Source organism: Carassius auratus, chromosome 10 (genome assembly GCF_003368295.1).
Source record: "Carassius auratus strain Wakin chromosome 10, ASM336829v1, whole genome shotgun sequence".
In the NCBI taxonomy this organism is placed as follows: Eukaryota; Metazoa; Chordata; class Actinopteri; order Cypriniformes; family Cyprinidae; genus Carassius; species Carassius auratus.
In genome coordinates this window covers 9,461,458-9,484,280 of record NC_039252.1, presented here as the reverse complement: position 1 = coordinate 9,484,280, position 22,823 = coordinate 9,461,458, and the positions used below count along the sequence as shown (strand labels likewise).

The following is a 22,823-nucleotide window of genomic DNA, read 5'->3' as shown; positions in this document are numbered from 1 at the left end:
TTGTTGTTGTTTTGTCCTCATTAGAATGGGTCACAGATGTGCACGGTGTTACATGGATGTGCACAGTAACACAAATGAAGTCTGAAAGCTGAATGCTTCACATAGACACATGCTCTGAAATCAACTACTAGTTTTTTTCTCAATCCACGTGACGGACTGCAGCAGAACTCCAGCAAAGAATGGAAAGGTTTGAGCAGCATGGAGACCTCACCTCTGCTACATCATACAAGGACAGCAGACAGATTTAATAGCACTAAACAATCTACATCGGGTCATATCAGACATTAGAACGATCAACCAGCACTTGGGTTGGAAACAGGCACATCCTCAGCCTCCAGGAGAACAGAGGACTCCTTGTCTGTGCTGAATTCTGCCATTGACAGAGCACTGCCCAACCACCACAGCATATAAATGTGCCCCTCTGTGAGACCCATGGCTTCCTATACACCTCCATACCTATGCATGCATGGGCGTCGTGGGTGTGCAGTTGGGTTAGGTGGGTTGTCTTTGCTCCTTCCTATCTCACACTTACGTAAATGTCATTAAACATTTAACAGGCGATGGGAAGTCCGTGGGTTGCGGATGTTTGCCATCATTCAGGGCGCATTACCATTATCTATCAAGTGCAAAAATAAATCAATCCTCACGTTGCCAGAGGGACGAGCGATGGATGCAATTAGAGGCGCAAATGGCCGGTAAAGGCCACGCGACAACCTCGCGCCGAGATCATTTGATCTAGATATGAAGAACGCGTCGTTTTTCTTTGAAGCAGACGAGACATGGCATAAATAGTAGGATATGGGGATATTGGCCAAGTGTGTCAATCACAAAACCTTTATTTTCTCATCAACAGGCCATGGTAGTCGGAATTGCCTGACAAAAGCGCACCTTTATTAAACACTAATTAGATGTTCTAATTAGACATCTCTTTCGTGAACGGTGCGCCAAACCGATACAGACGCGTTACTCGCGCACATCGTGCAAATGTACATATATGTATAATAATAACAGACAACTAGGCTAGTGACAAATGGTCAAAAAGTGCTTTAGTTTTCGAGATACCCCTACCGGAGGTAGAACTAAAGCCAACAATGTTTTTCCTCATCTCTAAGGTCTCCCATATATGAAATGGATTCTTGGCTAAAAATATTTTACTGCTAAGATTGTTAAATTAACAGATATTGTTATACACCACAAAACCAATAAAGGACTAAAATATAGCCTGTCCGTATGGGAGTTAAGGCATATAAACTAATGCAGATCAATCACACAAGCTCTGAGAGCTTTGAAACTTGACATGTTTGTAGTCAGGAAGTTGATTTAACTACTAGAAAAGACTGGATGTGAATATCTTGATTTATGGAATAAATAGACACATGTAAACACATATCTAAAATAAGCGGACATGCACAAATTTAATATCTATGCAGAATGTTTTCATTTACTTTGTGCTTGCTTTGCCTGGCATTATTATAGAAACACATATGATGGCTTGTTGGAAAGTTGGGGTTGTGCTGAATCCAGCAATACCAAATATGTAAATATATGATAAAAGAGAAGTGTTCTGTCACTCAATGTATGAGGTGTCCAAAATGAAAGAACGCTGGACAAAATAGCCTCAAGTCCAAATCACATTATCAGTAGTGAGAAGAATGTTGACAAATTCATGGTTACTGCAAAGTAACTTACACTAGGTAAGTGCTGATCTATATTTATGATACATTTAATAATGATACATTTCATAGGGCACAGTATACTATACAATTCATATGAACCACAGATCCAATTGAATCAGGTTAACATTGGAATGTAACACCTTTATTAAAATATCGTCACTGACGGGCAGAATCCTTGCATGTCCAAATTTTGTCTATTTCATATTTTTTCACAATTCAATGCTATTGGTCAAACCCCACGTGGTAAACAATCTAAAGTGTTGAAAATAGATTGAGAGCAAATCTCTTAACTCCATTGGACACTTCAACTGTCTGAGAATCCTCGTAACTCCACCTCTTCTTTCTCCGTGGCAGGAGCTTCCAAGGCATTTTGTGTCCTCAGGATTTAAAGTCGCAACGATTGAGAAATCCTCGTCGAGCAACACATAAAGCAAGCCTTAACTCTGATTTTATCTATTTTAAACTATGATATCAGTTATTGATGTATTTTAAATGTCTACTTATTACTAGGCAAGGCAAGGCAAGTTTATTTATATAGCACATTTCATACACAATGGTAATTCAAAGTGCTTTACATAAAATAAAGTAAAATAATCATGAAGAAAAATAATAAAAATAAAGACAAGCAATTTTTAAACTTTTAAAATTATGAAAAAAACTACTTAACTAAAATGAATTTAAAAACAGTTAGAAAATGATTTTACATAAAAAAACAGTGAAAATATAGTGCAATCAGTTCGGACATTGCACAGTGCTCATTCAATAATTGCACAGCTAAACAGATGAGTTTTGAGTCTAGATTTAAATGTGACTAGTGTTTTAGCCATCTGATCTCTTCTGGAAGCTGATTCCAGCTGCGGGCGGCATAGTAACTAAAGGAGGACTCCTCTTGTTTTGTGTGAACCCTTGGTATTTCTAACTGACTTGATCCTAGTGATCTGAGTGCTCTGTTAGGTTTATATTCAGTGAACATATCTGCAATATATTTCAGTCCTAGGTCATTTAGTGACTTATATATGAGTAAAAGTACTTTAAAATCAATCCTAAATGTAACTGGAAGCCAGTGTAAGAACCTGAGGACTGGTGTGATATGCTCAGATTTTCTGGTTCTAGTCAGAATCCTGGCAGCAGCGTTCTGCATGAGCTGAAGCTGTCTAATGATCTTTTTGGGAAGGCCAGTGAGGAGCCCATTACAATAGTCCACCCTGCTGGTGATAAAGGCATGAACTAGTTTCTCCAAGTCTTGGCTGGAAACAAAACCTCTAATTCTTGCAATGTTTTTGAGATGATAGTATGCTGATTTAGCTACTGCTTTGACATGACTACTGAAACTCAGACCGGTCTCCAGAATCACACCAAGATTCCTGACATGATTTTTAGTTGGCTGACCCCTAGAGTCAAGGTATGCATTCACCTTGAACACTTCATGTTTGTTTCCAAATGCAGTGACTTCAGTTTTTTCCTTGTTTAGCTGAAGAAAGCTATGGCACATCCAACTATTAATTTTATCAATGCATTGGCAGAGGGAGTCAATAGGCGGATCTTTTGTGACGTCATTGTTTATGTTTGTCGCGTTGCATCATGGGAATCGTGTGGCAGGAAACACCGCTAGATACCTGTAATTTGATTGTTTTGCACGTTTGGAGGAGGATTTAGAGAAGAGGATGGTTCACTCTTGCTGTGTGGTCGATTGTACGGTTAGTTGGGGGCCTGATAAAAAGTTTTTTCGAATTCCCTCCGAAAAGGATAGCGAAAAATGAAAGAAATGGTTGCGTGCAATTAGGCGATTGAACCTGGACGTTCCGAAGAAAGCCTGCAGCTTCTGAACGAGTTTGTGAGGCACATTTTGTTCATGGTAAGTCTTAGTGACTATGTATTTATAGAAGATTGAATAAAAATAAATAAAAATGAGTCAAATCAACCGAGTCATATGTTTTCGCTTTCTGATTCAGGTGTCCCAAACCGCAATCCACAGCACCCAGACTATGTTCCTCACATCATTCTGTAGCTGTGCTTTGCTGCAAGCCTCACTAGTACATGCAGCATTTGTAAGTCCTATCCTGACAGCTGCTTCTACTTTAAACATTAAAGCTGCTACACGACTGCATATTTCTCCAAGACTGGATTTGAAAGAAGGAGAAATGTGTAAGCTGTGATATACAATTTTTCACCATTAGTACAGAAACCATTGAAAGTCTCACACTGAAAACAATTGAATTGGTACAACAGTCACTACATTTTCAGTAAATAAATAAGTAAATAAGAACACTGGTCAATGAAGACTTACAAGGCTTTGCAGTCGCAGTGAGCAGTGATTATTTCGCCGTTCTCTTTGGCGATCACCCACGGGAGAAGCGAATCATGCTGTGACTCTGCTTGGCCAGGTCTAACCTCTGCTTTTAGCCAATCACTGCTTTCTGTTTGGCAGAAAAGATTGGCCCAACTTTTCGAGAAACAAAATAATCATAGGCCTTCAGACTTTTGAAAGCCTTTAATCTTTCATGAGTGAAGGGTCCAGGGGTTTCTATTAAATGAGAATAAATGTCTCCCCAGCAGATTGGTGGCCAAGACTCTGGCGAGTCGGACCAACGTTTTTTGTCATCCCAGATCTCATATGGGCTTTGAATAGCTTCGATTTTGTCACCAAAACAAATTTTGAGCTTCTCTCCAAACCTCCTCCGGTCTTCAGTGTGAAGTGACATTCAGCCAAGTATGGTGACCCATACTCAGAATTTGTGCTCTGCATTTAACCCATCCGAAATGCACACACACAGAGCAGTGAACACACACACACACACACTGTGAGCACACACCCGGAGCAGTGGGCAGCCATTTATGCTGCGGCGCCCGGGGAGCAGTTGGGGGTTCGATGCCTTGCTCAAGGGCACCTAAGTCGTGGTATTGAAGGTGGAGAGAGAACTGTACATGCACTCCCCCCACCCACAATTCTGTCCAGCCCAAGACTAGAACTCACAACCCTTCGATTGGGAGTCCAACCCTCTAACTATTAGGCCACGACTTCCCCAGATGTTAAAGTGCTTATATATTGAGGATTTTGCCCGCTAAAGGCCCGTTCACACCAAGCACTATAACTATAAAGATAACGATAAAGATATAGTTCTAAAAATCGTTCTCAATATGAAAGAATAGCAGAGTCCACACCATAACTATAACGATAAAGGCACAGAGAAACTATATCGTTGGAATCACTTTCAGAATGATTTTTTTTCCCCCTGATTAACGATAAAACATTGCCAACCAATCAGAATCAATCCTGCTGTAATGAGCTCGAGAATTTAAAGCAGCAGACGTGCCGCGTCCGCTTAAAATACACAGACAATATCGTTCGCTGGTGTGGACGCTAATATCGTTATCTTTATAGTTATCTTTATAGTTATCGTGCTTGGTGTGAACGGGCCTTAACTCACTTGAAAGTGCTCGTTGCGTCTTTACAGCCCGCCATACTGTTTGTTTTGTTGCCACACAACCACTCGCGTATGCGTACAAAGATGTCATCAAAGATCCTCCTGTTGGGCTGCAGTCATTTGGAGATAAGGCTAGGTAAATCTGGGTATCATCAGCATAGCTGTGATAGGCAATTTGGTTCTTTCTGATTATTTGACTTAGTGGAAGCATATACAGGCTAAACAAGAGCGGTGCAAGAATTGACCCTTGTGGCACTCCACACGTCATGGACGTCCACTCAGACTTATGCTCTCCTAGTCTCACATAATAGCCTCTCCCTTCTAAGTATGACCTGAACCATTTGAGTACCATCCCAGAAAGCCCAACCCAGTTTTCCAGTCTCTGTAGAAGTATGTTATGATCGATAGTACTAGGGTTATTATTACTAGGCTTATTATACATGTGCATTGAAGTTTTAAAATGTATCTAATTTCTAATTCTACTTGTATTGAATTAAATGTTTTGGATACCAGCATTAAATTATTGTTTTTATAATTATTTTACTGACTCAAAGTTGGCACTGCTTCGCTAGCATCATCGGATGCCTATCAGAATCCGGGAGTTAAGACCGCAGTTTGAGCCAATGGCTTGAATTGATATGGCTCAGGCCCTGGCCCTGTGTCCTCAGACACCTCGACATCCTCCACTTCAGGTGAAGGTGGGGGAGAAAAGTCCTCTACTTCAAATGAACGCTCTGTTGCAAAACTACTTGCGTCACTAGAGTCACTCTCCATTTTAGCGACTCTAACAGCAGCTGTCAATTAATCTCTCACTGAGGGTCTCAGGTTCACGCCCCACCGGCTCAGCCCTGCCCTTGGTTTGTCCCCTCTATCTCCGCTGTGCTCTGCCCACTTTTCAGCATTTTTCAAATATTGCCAGTGGGTGGAGTCAGGCTCTGACCAGGGGTTTAGTTACCCCTTAAAGCCTTATCTCTTGTCAAAAGGCTCGACACGACCGCAGACTTTGATGAACACTGCTGGCAGCAGCGACGTCTGTGTCTGTATCATTCTTATCAATGAGTGCATAACCTCGTATCTCCCCGCTCCCAAGTCATAAAAATCTCGTATCTCAGATTAAACATGATTTTGTCCCACCCTCTTTGTTTTTTGATGATGGAAGCATAAAGAAGACAACAGCAGCTGCCAAGTGTAAAATAACCATCAGCATATATCATTGATGGCATGGATCTTCTTCAAAGTCTCAATGATTCAGCCTTTCAAACATACAATGACCTGGGTGAGTGTGTCTGGAAAAAGATCGCAACTTTAATTGGAAAGGAAGGTAACAGCTGTGTCGTTATAGTTTTTGATAGATATGACCACCAACACTCAATCAAAGATCTTGAAAGACAAAGAAGAGGCACCAAGATGGGCATCCTTGTACCAACCTGGATGAGCTGAGGTGTCAGCAGCAAATCTACCCCCAACAGAAGATGCCAGCCACCTGGCCAAAACTCTTCTCTGGATCCCAGTTTGTAGAGGATGGAGGCTCAGAGAAGGTGGCTGCATTTAATCTGTGATGTTCCAGAAGGCACCAGCACCTAAAGGAGTTCACCCACCTCTACTGTAAAGACGGAAACTGCACCGATGCCACCAAATGCCAGTGTCTTTCTGTGGGCTTGACCTGCACAGGGTTTTGCTCTTGCCCTGACTGTCCAAATATGACCCACTTTGTCACTGATGACAATGTGGATGAGTGGTGTGTTGCAGTTGTAACATCATGGGGGGTTGACCCCAAAATGTTTCAAGAGGGTCTGGCTGCAGGCTTGTACTTGCACTCTCAGACTTGCACACTCAGACATTTGCACTTCCGCTAGTGACATCACTTGCAGTCTTTATTTTTTATTTTGTTTATTTTTTTTTATTACTTTTCGTTTGAATTTCCCAACATTTTATAAAGCCAGGTGGTGAAGACAAGAAAAAAGAAACTAAATTACAATGTCACTTGCAATTGCTACTTGAACTCTCCGCTACCTGTGACGTCTCTAGCTAAGCGTAGAAACAAAACACTTAACATGGCTTAATATATTAAGATGCTATTAAAATATCAAATTAAATGTACAGTTCATTAATATAAGGAATATGTATATAGTATTTTCCTCACATACTGCAAAATGTGGCATAATGGACATAGATGAGAAAGGCCAAACTCAATGTTTCTCTACTTTATTAAAATACATAACTAATATGTACAGGCAAGCAGGTGAGCCCAGAATAAACGCAACACGCAAAGTTTCACATTAAGCATTTTTCAATATAGAATAAACTGTCTACAACTTGTTTATATCACTGTCTTTGTCCATTAACCTACATTATGTGTTTTATTTATAATGATTTTCTATAGGAGAAAAACGTTGAATGTACAATTTAACGCACTGCGTTCTGTACTCGTCTGCTTGCCTGTACAGAGTTGATCCTTTTAAAATCACTTAATGCATAATGCCCGTTCATATTTGCGGGTCTGTATATACTTAGAGTCAACAACAAGACATATAGGCTAGGCTAGGCCTACTAAATTGTCTTTATCATCTTAGTCTGTTATTAGTCCACATTAAGCGTTATGTTGTATGGGAGGACAAAGTTTGCACATTGTGTTCATAGCCATTTGCGTGCCTTGTAGTACATTGAATAATAACTATATATCGAATTTGGTCTTTTAATTGAACTTAATGTGTCTGAATACATTATGCCACATTAAGTGTTAGTTTTTTTCTACAGGAGGAAAACGCTTAACGAAAGACTTTGTGCATTGCGTTCATATTCTGCTGTTCTGTGGCCAAGGTCTGTGCTTGTCTTTTTCTTGCAGGACCCTGTACGTTATAGTACTAAATTAGTTTTAATCGTTTAATCACAACCACAGCGTCTTGTCTCCACTGGCAACATGCAAGATTTGTGTTGATTGCAAGTGAAGTCACAGGTAGCGGAGAGTGCAAGTAGCGATTGCAATTGACATTGTAATTTAGTTTATTTTTTCTTGTCTTCGCCACATGGCAACTGTTATAAAATGTTGGGAAATTCAAACAAAAAGTTATCAATAAATAGAACAAAATAAAAAATAAAGACTGCAAGTGACGTCGCTAGCAGAAGCAGTGTCTGAGAGTGCAAGTGCAAGTCTGCAGCCAGACCCTTCTCCAATGGTTACCAAAAGCAGTTGATGTTCCAAATGGTTGCTGCTAGAAAATAAACTAAACAGCCTGAGAAGACAGGGCTCATTTCCTCGAAGTGTTTGTTTTTTTAGTTAGATTGCCATTTGTTTTATTTAAGACAGTAATTTAAGTTGTATTGTGTGCAGTTAAGTTATAGTTTTATTAAAACGTTCATTAAGTTAAAACTCCTGGTCTCCTGTTTGTGCTATGGTAAGGTGTTATCTTTCGATTTCAATCTTTGTTTCCATATAGTACAAGGTGCCATATTAAATATTTTTTGATGTCTCTTATATTTGAATTTGTCAACATTCTTCTCACCACTGATAATGAATGGGTTTGGACTCAATTATGTCAGTGTTCCATTTTCATTCATTTTGGACACCTCATACATTGAGTGACAGAACACTTCTCTTTTATTATATATTTACATATTTGGTATTGCTGGATTCAGCACAACCCCACCTTTCCAACAAGCCATCATATGTGTTTCTATAATAATGCCAGGCAAAGCAAGCACAAAGTAAATGAAAACATTCTGCATAGATATTAAATTTGTGCATGTCCGCTTATTTTAGATATGTCTTTACATGTGTCTATTTATTCCATACATCAAGATATTCACATTCAGTCTTTTCTAGTAGTTAAATCAACTTCCTGACTACAAACATGTCAAGTTTCAAAGCTCTCAGAGCTTGTGTGATTGATCTGCATTAGTTTATATGCCTTAACTCCCATACGGACAGGCTATATTTTAGTCCTTTATTGGTTTTGTGGTGTATAACAATATCTGTTAATTTAACAATCTTAGCAGTAAAATATTTTTAGCCAAGAATCCATTTCATATATGGGAGACCTTAGAGATGAGGAAAAACATTGTTGGCTTTAGTTCTACCTCCGGTAGGGGTATCTCGAAAATTCAGGGGCATTGTCACTAGCCTAAACAGAAACCCGCTTACCGCGATGAAAGGGATGTTGTAGTCGATGCGTCTCCGTTTCTTTCCCGGTGATTATTCGTACTTCAGTGCTGAACCCGGTGTTTATGCCATCGGTATTTTTTTCTGAGGTAATTCGTCATGAATGTGTCGCAGGCTCTCGCACATCAATTTGCCTTCTTCGCGTCAGTCGGCGTTCCCAAAACAATAAAAGAAAAACGGAAAGAAAAGAAAGAAGACATAAAAAGGCAAGAGGATAGGGGAAATTAAGAAATGGAATAAAGAATGGGGAATAAACACCTCTTGACACCTCCTCCTCCTTTTTCTTTCGTTTTATCTGACAACACCTGTGTCTTCTGACGGCGAGGTTACAACATATTTTTATCACTATAAAGGAGGTAGGGAAATGATAAAATAAAACAATAACAGAAACAAATGCGTATAACGCATTAGCAGCTAACTCAGCGCTCTGTCGTCATGGCGACCCATTTCAGAGTCCGTTCGTGCATCAAAGAACACCAAATAACAAAAACCATCCGGTGGCACGACTTCTCATCTGCTCTCAGTCTGTCTCACTCATAAACCAGTCCTCTTCTTTTGCGTACAGGTGGGAAATCTATTGACTTTCGTCTTCCTTTCTCTCACCGCTAACTGACAATAGCGATAATTATTATTAGCCTATTATTCCCACTCGGGAACAATAAGGATGTATGTCTCTCAGATATCCATCTCGCACTTCACGCACAGCTGTCAAGATTCAGAAGTCCAGAATCCCGATATCCGCCTCTCTCTCTCTCTCTCTCTCTCTCTCTCTCTCTCTCTCTCTCTCTCTCTCACTCACTCCCTTACACGCGCACGCGCTATGGCAAGCCGTTTGCACATATATATATATTTTTTTCTAGAGCTCCAATAATTTCAAGTCATTTAGTCTCCTAATTTTTTTCAGTTTCACTAGTAATAATTTTCCTGATACTATTAACTGTTTATTTGCTAGTCGCTATCCAAACAGTAAAAGGCAGTCTCCTGGCCGGCATTTCAACAATGATTTAATGCTGAAACAACATCAGGTACCAGGGTTGAATCAATGTTGAATTACCTTTCGATTTTGCAGATTGGATCAATGTTAAAATCATGATGTTGTTTCACCGTCGTACCTTGCACCATATATAAATACACAATTGTATGTTCAATTAGATCCTAGTTTGCATTTAGATCAACATTGTACATGATAAAGGCTAAAAATCTAATGACTGGCAGCAATGGCTTTACAATCAACTGCAATAAACTACCACATGCTCAAAATTGTAAAACAACAGTTTTATTTTGGAAACATACTGTATAAAACAGATGAAAAAATCCCAAACTTATTTTGCAGAGTATGCATGGATGTATTGTTAAAAACATTTAGTAGAACAATCCAAATATAATAATATTTTTGCATATAACTGCATATTTTTTGTGATACTTGCAAGAGAAACCATTGTACCTTTATGACTGAAACCAGCTGATGTGCTTGTTGTGTGTCGGGTGATCCTTGAAAGTCTCCCAGCTCTTGGTCCTTTCTTACACCGTCCCCTCCACTCTCTCCCACTTGTGCACTTTCTGTACTGTCCTGTATAAATGAACACAAAAACACCAAAAATAAATCCTCATAAAATATCAACTTTGATATTGTGAAATATATTTAACTGAAAACTGAATGCAAAATAAATCACACAATATTTTCACTTTACAGTTCAGTAACAGTGGGGCTGGAAACAAAGTAGACAACACTATTCATTAAACACTTATTTAATGTTTTCAGATGAAAGTTTACAATATTAACAAAGTATTCACAAGTAGTGTTTTCAGAGCCCCCAGTTACACTGTTTTAATCAGAACACTAGCAATACAGTGTAGTAAAACAAGTAAAATAAAATTCAGTACATTTTTATTAAACTAAGTAGAATCAAAACCTATTACAAAAGGTCAATGCATCTCTACTAGAAGTGACAGTGCAATGTAGCAGATGAATAAATTCTTACCAATGTTTCAAGAATAAGCTGGATTCTCGACGACCTGAAGGGGAAAGAAGAAATGGTTTACTAAAAAGTTCTTAAAAAGGAGGATTTCATTTTATACCATTTCTTTAAACCAGTGGTTCTCAAACTTTTTATACCAAGTACCACTTCAGAAAATATTTGTTATACTTTACTATTTTCAAAAGATAATAAAGATACCTCATTTTGCCAGTATGTTTGCAGGACCTCGCAGAACACATCTGACCCATCTTGTGTACACAGTTTTTGTTCTCCATTGACATGTCACGACTCAAAATCGCTCAAAAAAAATGTATTTTAACATTCAAAAAAAATATTACTAGTAAGATTAAAACCATAAACTGCTATTGTAATTGACCTTTCAGTAAGCCTTTTCCCCCCTTGCTGCCTCAGACAAACAAACAGAGATGCTAAATGTCTTACAGTTAGAGCTGTCAGTGTAAAAACCTTCTCCTAAGACGTTTTTGATCAATTTTGGACACAGAAGGACCACCTCTCATTGAGGAGCATTCAAGTGGGTCTAAAATATGACATGGAGGGATATATAAAATATTTTTAAATGAATGTTGTGGGTAACAAGTTTAATTTGGAAGCAAGGTTTTACAGATCACAATGTAAGCCGGAGAAACCTCATGTTATGGTCCTCAAGATTGCAGATGACAACCTTCAAGACCAACACTGTTCATGTACGACAAGGTACGATTAAATTAATTTACATTTAACCAGTTTAATATGGAGAGGCACTGATATGTAGAATTTCATTAACCTAAAACTGTACATGACGTGAGAACAGTTGGCTACATATATTTGAGTGATGTGACATTCAGCCAAGTATGGTGACCCATACTCAGAATTTGTGCTCTGCATTTAACCCATCCGAAGTGCACACACACAGAGCAGTGAACACACACACACACTGTGAACACACACCCAGAGCAGTGGGCAGCCATTTATGCTGCTGTGCCCGGGGAGCAGTTGGGGGTTCCATGCCTTGCTCATGGCCACCTAAGTCGTGGTATTGAAAGTGGAGAGAGAACTGTACATGCACTCCCCCCACCTACAATTCCTGCCGGAATTGAACTCGAACTTGAACTCACAACCTTTCGATTGCAAGTCCGACTCTCTAACCATTAGGCCATGACTTCCTCGTACATTATTTGTAAATTAGCATGGACTCACTAACTTTAACTTTCGCTATAAGATCCCTAGCTGAAGCAGAAGATGACATTAACGTTCTGCTGAGCTGATGAAATTTGTAACTCAATGAGTATAACAGTAGTGTTACTAAGTACCCCAGGCATATTGTTTTACCTGTTTTTGGTAGCAAAAACACCATCAAATCAATGAGAGCTTAGGATCATGCTTATGACCTCCAATTTTTCTATATGGAGCTGAAACCTAAAGATGGCCAAGTTCTGGTCCCCATGCAACTGATATTTTTTCTTTTTTTAATTAAGCATACTCACATTGGTGATTATTAAAAAAGCATGATGTGTTATTTGCCTGTTGTCGTTTTATCTGCAGGATTTGCTCTTTTTTGACATGTTCAATTTGCATGTTCAGATATTCACACAAATATCTAAGAAATTAACATTTTGAAAAAAAAAAATCTGGCAGTCTAGCAAATCACTAGTAATTAGAAAATAAGTACTAGAAGCAAAATGGTTTTAAGGAATAAATGTTAAAACTGCTTGCCACACTCACACATATTTAACAACTACCGCAGATTGATTGCAATTCTTAGCACTACCTCCGGTGGCTGTAGCGTCCCTCATGTTCACGTTTTTCACATACTGACGCTTTGTCTGTACTGAATTTACATTCCGTGCTGCTGCTTTGAGTACTTTCATCCGGCTCTAATTAATTAATCAACGTGATTAGGACATGATTTCACATTGAACCATCTGAATGCGCCTCTACGGTGAAACATTTCTCCCGCCTTGAGGATCTGCATCGACGTGACGTCAGAAAAAGCGTCAAAGTGTCCTCTCTTCATCTTGCATCATGAGCTCACTATGACGTTACACTGTTGCTACTGGTAAACTAGTTGCCAGAAATGGCAGGTGTGTGTGAGGGAGAAATGTAGTCAGTAGGTATCACAAAGTACGGTATACCAAAGTAATGTAATACCAATAGAATTTCCATAAACAATGGGCTATATGGGAAATAATGATAACCATATTCATGCACCAAGACACTTAAAATATCATGACAGAAAACACATATGTCCATGGTTTTAGTGCAGTGCATTTAATAATTATAATAATAATAACAATATAGCTATTTCTTATAAATTATACTTGCATAAACACACAGGAAATATCTTTCATAAATTTATAGCCCTTAGTGTGGAAGCTAATGATAAGTACCCAGATCAACTAATTATAACCCTGTCCTTTACCCCACCCCTATATATATATATATATATATATATATATATATATATATATATATATATATATATATATATATATATATATATATATATAACATAATTGTTCCAATACACACAACTGATAAAATAGTGCATTTAAAAATATTTGTATGAAATGTTAATGTGTGCAAGTGTTGGGCATTAAGGTTGCACTGACGTGCTTGTGTGCTCTATTAGTCCACTTAGAGGTGATCTGAATTTTGGAAATTCATTTGGGCAACAACATTAAAACATAATTTGTTAAACATCGCCCTCTTGTTAATATCTTATCATATTTTACTGTGTTGTTATACAAATAAAATGGTCAGAAATCTCAGTATATACTAAAATGATTGTGATTTTAACTGTAAAAGACTGTAAAAATGCTACAGTAAAAACCTGTTCATTGGTTAACAGTAAGTTTCTATAATATATTCGGTGAATAAATGTAATTATAATGTAATTTTACAATAAAATACTGTTAAAAATACTGTTTTTGGAAGTGAAAAAGAAAAAGTAATTGTATGTGAAAACCAGAAATTGACACTCCCAGAAATCCCTGCATGGCACTTCATATTTGATGCTTTTTTTGTTGCTGAAATAACGTTTCTTCTGTTTTTTTTTTTCTTATCAGTTGTGTACATTTGGGTTTAATCTTACATGTTGTTAAATTAATGTTTATTGAATGAATGAATGATGCATTTATATAGCACTTTATTGTGTATTGTTGTACACCCAAAGCACTTTACAATCATGTGGGGGGTCTCTCGTCAACCACCACCAGTGTTCGGCATCCACTTGGATGATGCGATGGCAGCCACAGGACAACGGCACCAGTGCGCTCACCACACACCAGCTACAGATGGAGAGGAGAGAGAGATAGATCCAATCAAGTGGTTGGGGATGGCCATGATCGACAAAGGTCTGGGGGGCAATTTGGCCAGGACACCCCTACCCTTTGCGAGAAGTGGCATGGGATTTTTCTATGAACACAGAGAGTCAGGACCTTGGTTTAACGATTCATCCGAAAGTTGTGCTTTTTGACAGTATAGTGTCCCCATCACTACACTGGGGCATTAGGACCCACAAAGACCACAGGGTGAGCTCCCCCTGCTGGCCTCATTGACAACCAACAGCAACCTAGTTTTCCCAGGAGGTCTCCCATCAAGGTACTGACCAGACTCAACCCTGCTTAGCTTCAGTGGGCAACCAGTCTTGGGATGCAGGGTGATATGGCTGCAGCGCATTATTTCATTATCATCTGTGTCACCATGATGGGGTTTAGTGTTGTTTAGTGTGTGAATGAGACTGTACATCTTCTATATGTAAATATTGCCCTCCTCAGCTTGTAGAAAAGCTGTTTGTGCTGAACTTTGGTTCATCATGTGACTTTCTCATCACCACCAGTTTTTGGTGGTTATCAGTGCATTACAATGGTTCAAAACAGATATAAGTACTTTAATATGTTGGTTTATTAATATTACATCAGTTAATTATATATATATATATATATATATATATATATATATATATATATATATATATATATATATATATATATATATATATATATATATATATATTATCGTGAATTTAAAACTTAAAAAGTTGCTAACATATTTTTATGGCAAAGTTCTGGCAACCACAGTTGTGGAATTTTACTGTAAATGTAACAGATTTATTTTTTTATAATTTCAAACATGTACTGTATGAATATTTATTTTGAAGAACATAAGATAATAATAAAAATCTATAAATTGTTATTTCAAACAAATAATGTTGTTTGATATTACATAACTGTCTGGAATACTCCATTTTAACCGGACAATTGTGACATTGAGTAGTGAAATACACTGACTGTATAAGGAATGTATGAACTATTTTCACATCCTTCATGTCTCATGTCTCTCTTTATCTTTGGATAAAAGCGTCTGCTAAATGACTAAATGTAATGCAATGTTAAACAGTAGCTCACTGGCGCCATCTTGTGACTCAAAGCGGTTGCTATGACTACTATGTTAATTTATTAAAAGACACCTTAAAAAACCTTTGATGGATGTTAGTGAGGTGCCAGTTAAAGCAATAACATCTGAAAAACAACAAACCTGCAAGATACACAAAGAAACGAGCTAGAGGAGAAACCACTTGAAATATAGTATATTATCAATCTCTTCCAAGCAAACATTTAATTGCTTTATATATACTGTAAATTAATAGTGTAACAAGTGTTTGTGTTGTTACTACGCTAATCGTTTGCGCCACTAGTGGACTACTTTTCTCAGTAATGTCCATGTATTTATTTTGCCAGCCGGTCATTAATGCATAATAAACCCCTTCAGGATAATGCAAAACTCCTCTCTTCTTGTTTTGCCAGTTTATCATTTGTCTTTAGGTAATTTTATGGCCACAGCGGAGAGCATAGTTTAATTGATTTAGGATTACTACTCATCATTATCACAAAACAGATAGGCCTACCACTGTAATACCAAATGGTTTTCCTATTTAGAATCAATTCTACACCCACACAAGCATCAGTTAGCTGCTTAAACCACCATAGACAGATCCACTGCTTGTTTACATAAGATACAAACAAAGACATAGATCCTCTCGTTTTTCAAGCGCTATCTCTCAATCAGTGACTGCTTGCCATAGATGCACACATCGTCTAAAGTTCTCGAGAATTCCAACCATGAACCCAGAGCTCTTTATGAGTTTGAAGGTGACATCTGACAGGGTGACAGAAAAGAGAAAAGCATTGTCATCTCTTACGTTCAAAGAGTTTATGACATCATACCCAAGGGAAAAAGAAGTTCAAACAGACATAAGAAGGGCAGAATGATGGCAAAAAATACTAGCATAACAACAGCCCAGCATTTAAAAAGAATGTAGTCATTTATAATGGATGAGAAAGTTGTTTATCTGCTCTCTCTTGCTCATTACATTTAATGTATGTGCTAGATTGATTTTTTTAACCAACTGAAGGTCCTGCTCTACATCACACCATAGGGGTCTCAGTGGGGGTTTGAGTGTGCTCTCAAAAGCTAAGGGTTATTAGAGGAGAGTGAGTCAAACAACAAACAAGTGCTGTATAAATCTAAATGAACAGTATACTGAAAAATAAAATGACTATCATTGCTGTTCACTATCATATTTTTCCATCCTTCAATTTCCCTTGAAGTGCAAATTGATGGGGATGTGTTGCTCTACTAAGAAAAAATCTTAATTAAAAGCATAAAAAAAATACTGTAACTAGACGATTTATGCACTTTATTTGATGTCTTCTAAAGCCATGCTTTCTTTGTATGTAAAAGAGCAGGATTAACATTCTGCTAAGTATCTTCTTTTGTGATTTTCCACATTTGTTAATCAAAAAGAGCTGAAACATCATGAATGTGAGTAAACAATGAAATAATTCAGTTTTAGCTGAATTATTGCTTTAAACTTCCCAGCATTTGTCCAGAGGGTGGTGCTCATGTACAGCTCGAGTGCCCCACTTTTCAGAGCTTTCCCTCCCACGCACATTCTTTTCCCTCTTTTTTCCACCGTCTTCAACCTAGTCATCCCCCTCTCTTTGTGTCTAATTCCCCTTTTCTCTCAATATCACTTAAATGACAGTTGTAAGCCTCTTAGGATCTTTTCCTGCGAATGGTGGGGCTTTCTTCTCAAAGGGGAGAAAAAGAAGATTCAATCAGTGGGGACATTCGCCTCATTTCCCATTCTGTCTTTTCATTCCTCCTCTGACTCATTCTCTCCTCGATCACTTTCCAATTTAATTGCCATAGTAAATGTGAGAGAGGACTTTTCAGAGTTTGTGAAGGCCCAGGTCAGTGGATTCTCTGCAAAATATGGATGGAATTGGAACGTCTGTAGGTGTTACCTAAGAAAATCATGCATTGGCACAAAAAAACATGGTGTGGCATTAAACACTATGAATGCCAAACCTTCCTGTTTTAAGACAAACCACAAAACAAAATAATTTACAGTAAGTTGAAGTATAATTATAGGTAACGCACATAACCATTAATGAATATAAATGAAACTCTAAATCTTGTTTCACATTAATGTTTATGAATCCTAATGCATACACACACACACACACACACAAACATCACACACACACACACACGATCAAACACTTTCCATAACCAAGACAGTAACCAGATAAGAGAAATCTTGTTAAAGGATTTAAATCTAAGCTGAGAAACCCTGTAGGGTTTACATTTTCTCTACTTTTTCTTCATTCACTTAACTATATGGTCCTTTTAACAGTATTGAAGCTCTGATTCTGAAAGAGAAGGTATTCATGTCCCTTTAGAAAACCCTGAAGATGCCTTGATCACACAAACTGGACACGAAAAGTCTTTCAATGCCATTAACAATGAAATGACAAAAATACAATTCAACATACTGTAAACACTCTTTAACAGAAGACGATTTGCTGTAACGTTTATATCAGCTATGAATTTCAACATTTATGGAAGCCCGTTTCCGGTTTGATACGAACTCGCAATTTTTTTGTCAGAAATTTTTTTTCTTCTCAATTTAAACAACACTATTTTCACTTTATTTCTGCCAATTGTGAGCTTATATCCCACAACTCTGACTTTATTTCTTACAATTATGGCTTTACTGTATAACTCGTACTTGCATGTTTATATTATGCAATTCTGAGAGAAAAAAAAAAAAGAGTCAGAATTGCCAAATGTAACCTCAAAACTGCAAGAAAAAAAGTCAAAATTGTGAGATAAAAAGTCGCAATTACCTTATATAGCTTATATTCTCTTATATGTATTTATGAAAAGTTCTGATTAATACAATAATAATTCAATAACTGAATAAATAATCAGATTACTTGAAACTGCAATCTTGGTTTAGTCTGGTTATGCCAATTGATTTAATGGGTTTACCTGACATATACTGTACACAATCAAAACATGAGCACAGATTGATAATAATAATAATAATAATAATAGAATATTCTAATAGACATTCTTAAAGGGATAGTTCACTTTAAAATTCAATTTTGGTATGTTTTAGCTTACCTCAAGAGCATCCAAGATGTAGGTGTCCATTTTGATATTTTTAGATCAAACCGTTCAAACTTGTCTGTGACTCACATAATGCAAGTCTATGGTCACCACCTCAAAGAGCATGCACAGAGAAGTCCAAATAAAACAAGGACACTTTGATGGCCTAAGATACGAAATGAGTGGTTTGCGTGAGAAAACTAACAGTATTTATATTGTTTTTACCTCTTGTACACATCCACTTCCAAGTGATCTGAGGGCGCGCGTGCTGGTGTGTGACGTGTGCGCGCATTCTGGCTTACAGTGCGTTCACACCGCCGGCGCTGAGAGCATCAAAAATCGCTCTTGCCGCTCTGCTCATGACGCTGCAGAAAGATTTGTGAGCGCTCAGATGCTCTGACGTAGATCGAATGCTTGTTTTGTATTTAAATTGTCCGCAAAGCAAACAAGCTTGTTGATCTCGTGCAGACTAACCACAAGGAGGATAACATTAGAAGTTAACCTCATTAAATATTGTTGTGGACGAAGTATTAAGATCCTTTACCTAATAATGTATAAAACACTGTAAAAATACTCTGATGCAAGTAAAAGTCTTGCATTGAAAATGCTACTTAAGTAAATATAATCAAGTATAAGCATAACAGGGACATTTGTTTAAAAGTAAACTGGGACTACAGTATTATTATATATATATAGATCATTAAATTGTTATTCCTATAACGTTACTGCACATCAGCAACTCACCAGGAAAAGTAACAATCTCAGACACCTTGGTCCACGTATCACTTTTAATTAATTTTTTTTATGTCCCTGTATGCAAACAGGGACACATTATAGATTATTGCAAATGCGCAACAGCAATAATCAACCTTTCCTCCATTGTGCTCGGGAACTAATGTGGTCGGAGCTGCGTTCTCTGGAATCCTCTCAAGGGGTGGACTTCTACGTTCTGATTGGTTGCTGCCCAGCTGCGTCATAGCTCATTACCATAAAGTTGCCTTGATTTCAACTGTAGCGGCAGCCAGTAACTGCTAAGAGACTGAGGTAGTAAATGATGACGCGTTTCCACTGCAAATCCTGGTGATTTATTGTAACATTGAATAACAGTAAAGTAAACAAAACAATGAAATAAAATAAAATAAAATAAAATAAAATAAAATTAAATGAAAACGGTCAACAGAAAGTGAGCGTCCCAGCTACTCACCCCCTTCCTACCTCCTAACCACACGCAAACTAACAGATAATATGCACCTGTGTCAAGTGACATCACAAATTGAAAGTGAATTTAAAAATAAAGACATCAATCCAAACCTGGCACCTACATCAACTCTCCTCGATGCTCTCAATGGCCAAGTAGCGCTGTGCCGCGCCGCGCCGCTCCTCACCGCTGCTCAGCACCAGCTTACATTGAAAATGAATGACTTCCGGCCACTTTGACGCGGCGGTGTGAATGCACAGTTAGTCTGCGCAAGGGCCGGAAGTGATCTCTCACGTGTACGTCACTCGTTTACACAGATTTCCGAAATGTTACCTTTCACTGTGAAGATCTAAACATATTTAGACATACAGGAAATTACAATGGAAGACGATTTCGATATATCAACAGACAGCTGCTTCTTTGAAAAGTTTTTTTCACAACCATATTTATTTAAACCAGAATACACAGATCAAGTACTCAGAGCGATGGAGGAAGCATTCGCTGCAGCAGCACGTCTTAAAGCCTCAGAGAGACAGAGATCTCTTCAAAATTGGTGGTGTTTTAGTAGCAAGTGTTGTGAGATGCCAACAGAAGTGGAGAGCATATGTTGTCACGAATGGAACATAGCAATGCCACAACTACAAGATGAAAACGAGGACATTGACAGTATCGTATCACACCTGCCTGACTGAAGATCCTGAGTTTTCTCCGCTGTTGAGCCGCAGCGGTTTGCATGTTGTGTTTAGTTTGCCATGTATAAACTGGAGGCGACGTCCAATGCCAGAGGGACCCAATGGCACGCTGTCAATAGAGTGAGTAATGTGTTGTATTTTTATTATTATTGTATTATTTCAGACAGTGCAGATTGGTGGCGTATCGTGTGGTAAACAGTAAACAATGAGTGACGTACACGCACAAGAGATCACTTCCGGCGCTTGCGCAGACTAAGCCAGAACGCGCGCACACGTCACACACAGATCAGTTGGACGTGATTGTGTACAACTATATACAGTATTGTTCAAAATAATAGCAGTACAATGTGACTAACCAGAATAATCAAGGTTTTTCGTATATTTTTTTATTGCTACGTGGCAAACAAGTTACCAGTAGGTTCAGTAGATTGTCAGAAAACAAATGAGACCCAGCATTCATGATATGCACGCTCTTAAGGCTGTGCAATTGGGCAATTAGTTGAATTAGTTGAAAGGGGTGTGTTAAAAAAAATAGCAGTGTGGCATTCAATCACTGAGGTCATCAATTTTGTGAAGAAACAGGTGTGAATCAGGTGGCCCCTATTTAAGGATGAAGCCAACACTTGTTGAACATGCATTTGAAAGCTGAGGAAAATGGGTCGTTCAAGACATTGTTCAGAAGAACAGCGTACTTTGATTAAAAAGTTGATTAGAGAGGGGAAAACCTATAAAGAGGTGCAAAAAATGATAGGCTGTTCAGCTAAAATGATCTCCAATGCCTTAAAATGGAGAGCAAAACCAGAGAGACGTGGAAGAAAACGGAAGACAACCATCAAAATGGATAGAAGAATAACCAGAATGGCAAAGGCTCAGCCAATGATCACCTCCAGGATGATCAAAGACAGTCTGGAGTTACCTGTAAGTACTGTGACAGTTAGAAGACGTCTGTGTGAAGCTAATCTATTTTCAAGAATCCCCCGCAAAGTCCCTCTGTTAAAAAAAAGGCATGTGCAGAAGAGGTTACAATTTGCCAAAGAACACATCAACTGGCCTAAAGAGAAATGGAGGAACATTTTGTGGACTGATGAGAGTAAAATTGTTCTTTTTGGGTCCAAGGGCCACAGGCAGTTTGTGAGACGACCCCCAAACTCTGATTTCAAGCCACAGTACACAGTGAAGACAGTGAAGCATGGAGGTGCAAGCATCATGATATGGGCATGTTTCTCCTACTATGGTGTTGGGCCTATTTATCGCATACCAGGGATCATGGATCAGTTTGCATATGTTAAAATACTTGAAGAGGTCATGTTGCCCTATGCTGAAGAGGACATGCCCTTGAAATGGTTGTTTCAACAAGACAATGGAAAATGGAAGCTACTGCGGAAACAAAGACACCTACATATTGGATGCCCTTGAGGTAAGCTGAAACATATCAAAATGTAATTTCAAAGTGAACTATCCCTTTAAAGAATACAGCCAATGTTTACATGTTCATAGTTCTGAATAATGCAGAAATAGCTGTCTTATTCAGATTACCAGGAAATAAAATAGTCCAGTTTAGTCCGTTAAAGTCAATGGGTTCATATGAAACATATTGTACACAGTCAGAACATGACCACAGTTTGATAATAAATGGGATACTGTTTATTATACAAATGCAGTCAGTGAGAATCCCTCTTAAGTTGATATGGAGGAGAGCTAATGGATTTACTATATGTCTTCGTATGAGACACATTAAACGGGTCAAACTTTGAAATGATTAACAGCCGTTTTAAACAATCCACATGTGGGGGACACTAAAAATATAACAAGGAAATTATGATTCAGTCTATCCTTCAAACAAAAATGTTTCTAGTTACTGACAAGCACACTATAAGAACTCTATCTTAATTTATGGGGCTCTACTGGGATAGTCTGGGAACCATAGTCAAATTTGTGAAAACAGTTAATTTGTTGTGAAATGAGGGAGTACATGTGACCCTAATCTGAGTTTGGGCGGACAGCAGGGTCTTCCTAATGTGCTGGCAGGAGACATAATGTCCTTTGGGTGTTTTTATTTATTAATTTTTTTAACAGGAGCCCCAGGGCCTGGTCAGGAGAGAATGAATGTGGAACGAGCTGCAGTTTCACAACATTTTCATTCGGCAATTAATTATCACATTCGATTCGATTAGAGAAAACTCCTTTCAGCAAATATCCTTTACATTCAGGTGCAACTTTGTTATGACAGTTGGTA

General features: G+C 38.1%; 1 protein-coding gene across 2 annotated transcripts in view; it reads right to left on the bottom strand.

Moving 5' to 3' along the window:
• LOC113109751 (neuroligin-2-like) overlaps positions 1-9,973 on the bottom strand; it is a 40,180-nt gene extending 30,207 nt beyond the window's left edge. The window contains exons 1-2 of one of the 2 annotated variants that reach the window (XM_026273495.1): positions 9,519-9,973; positions 9,243-9,397 (exon numbers count right to left, since the gene is read on the bottom strand). The gene's annotated coding sequence lies outside the window, so the exon portion shown is untranslated. The remainder of the gene's footprint in view (positions 1-9,242; positions 9,398-9,518) is intronic. The other variant, XM_026273496.1, reaches the window with a different exon arrangement.
• Positions 9,974-22,823: the final 12,850 nt, after the last annotated feature.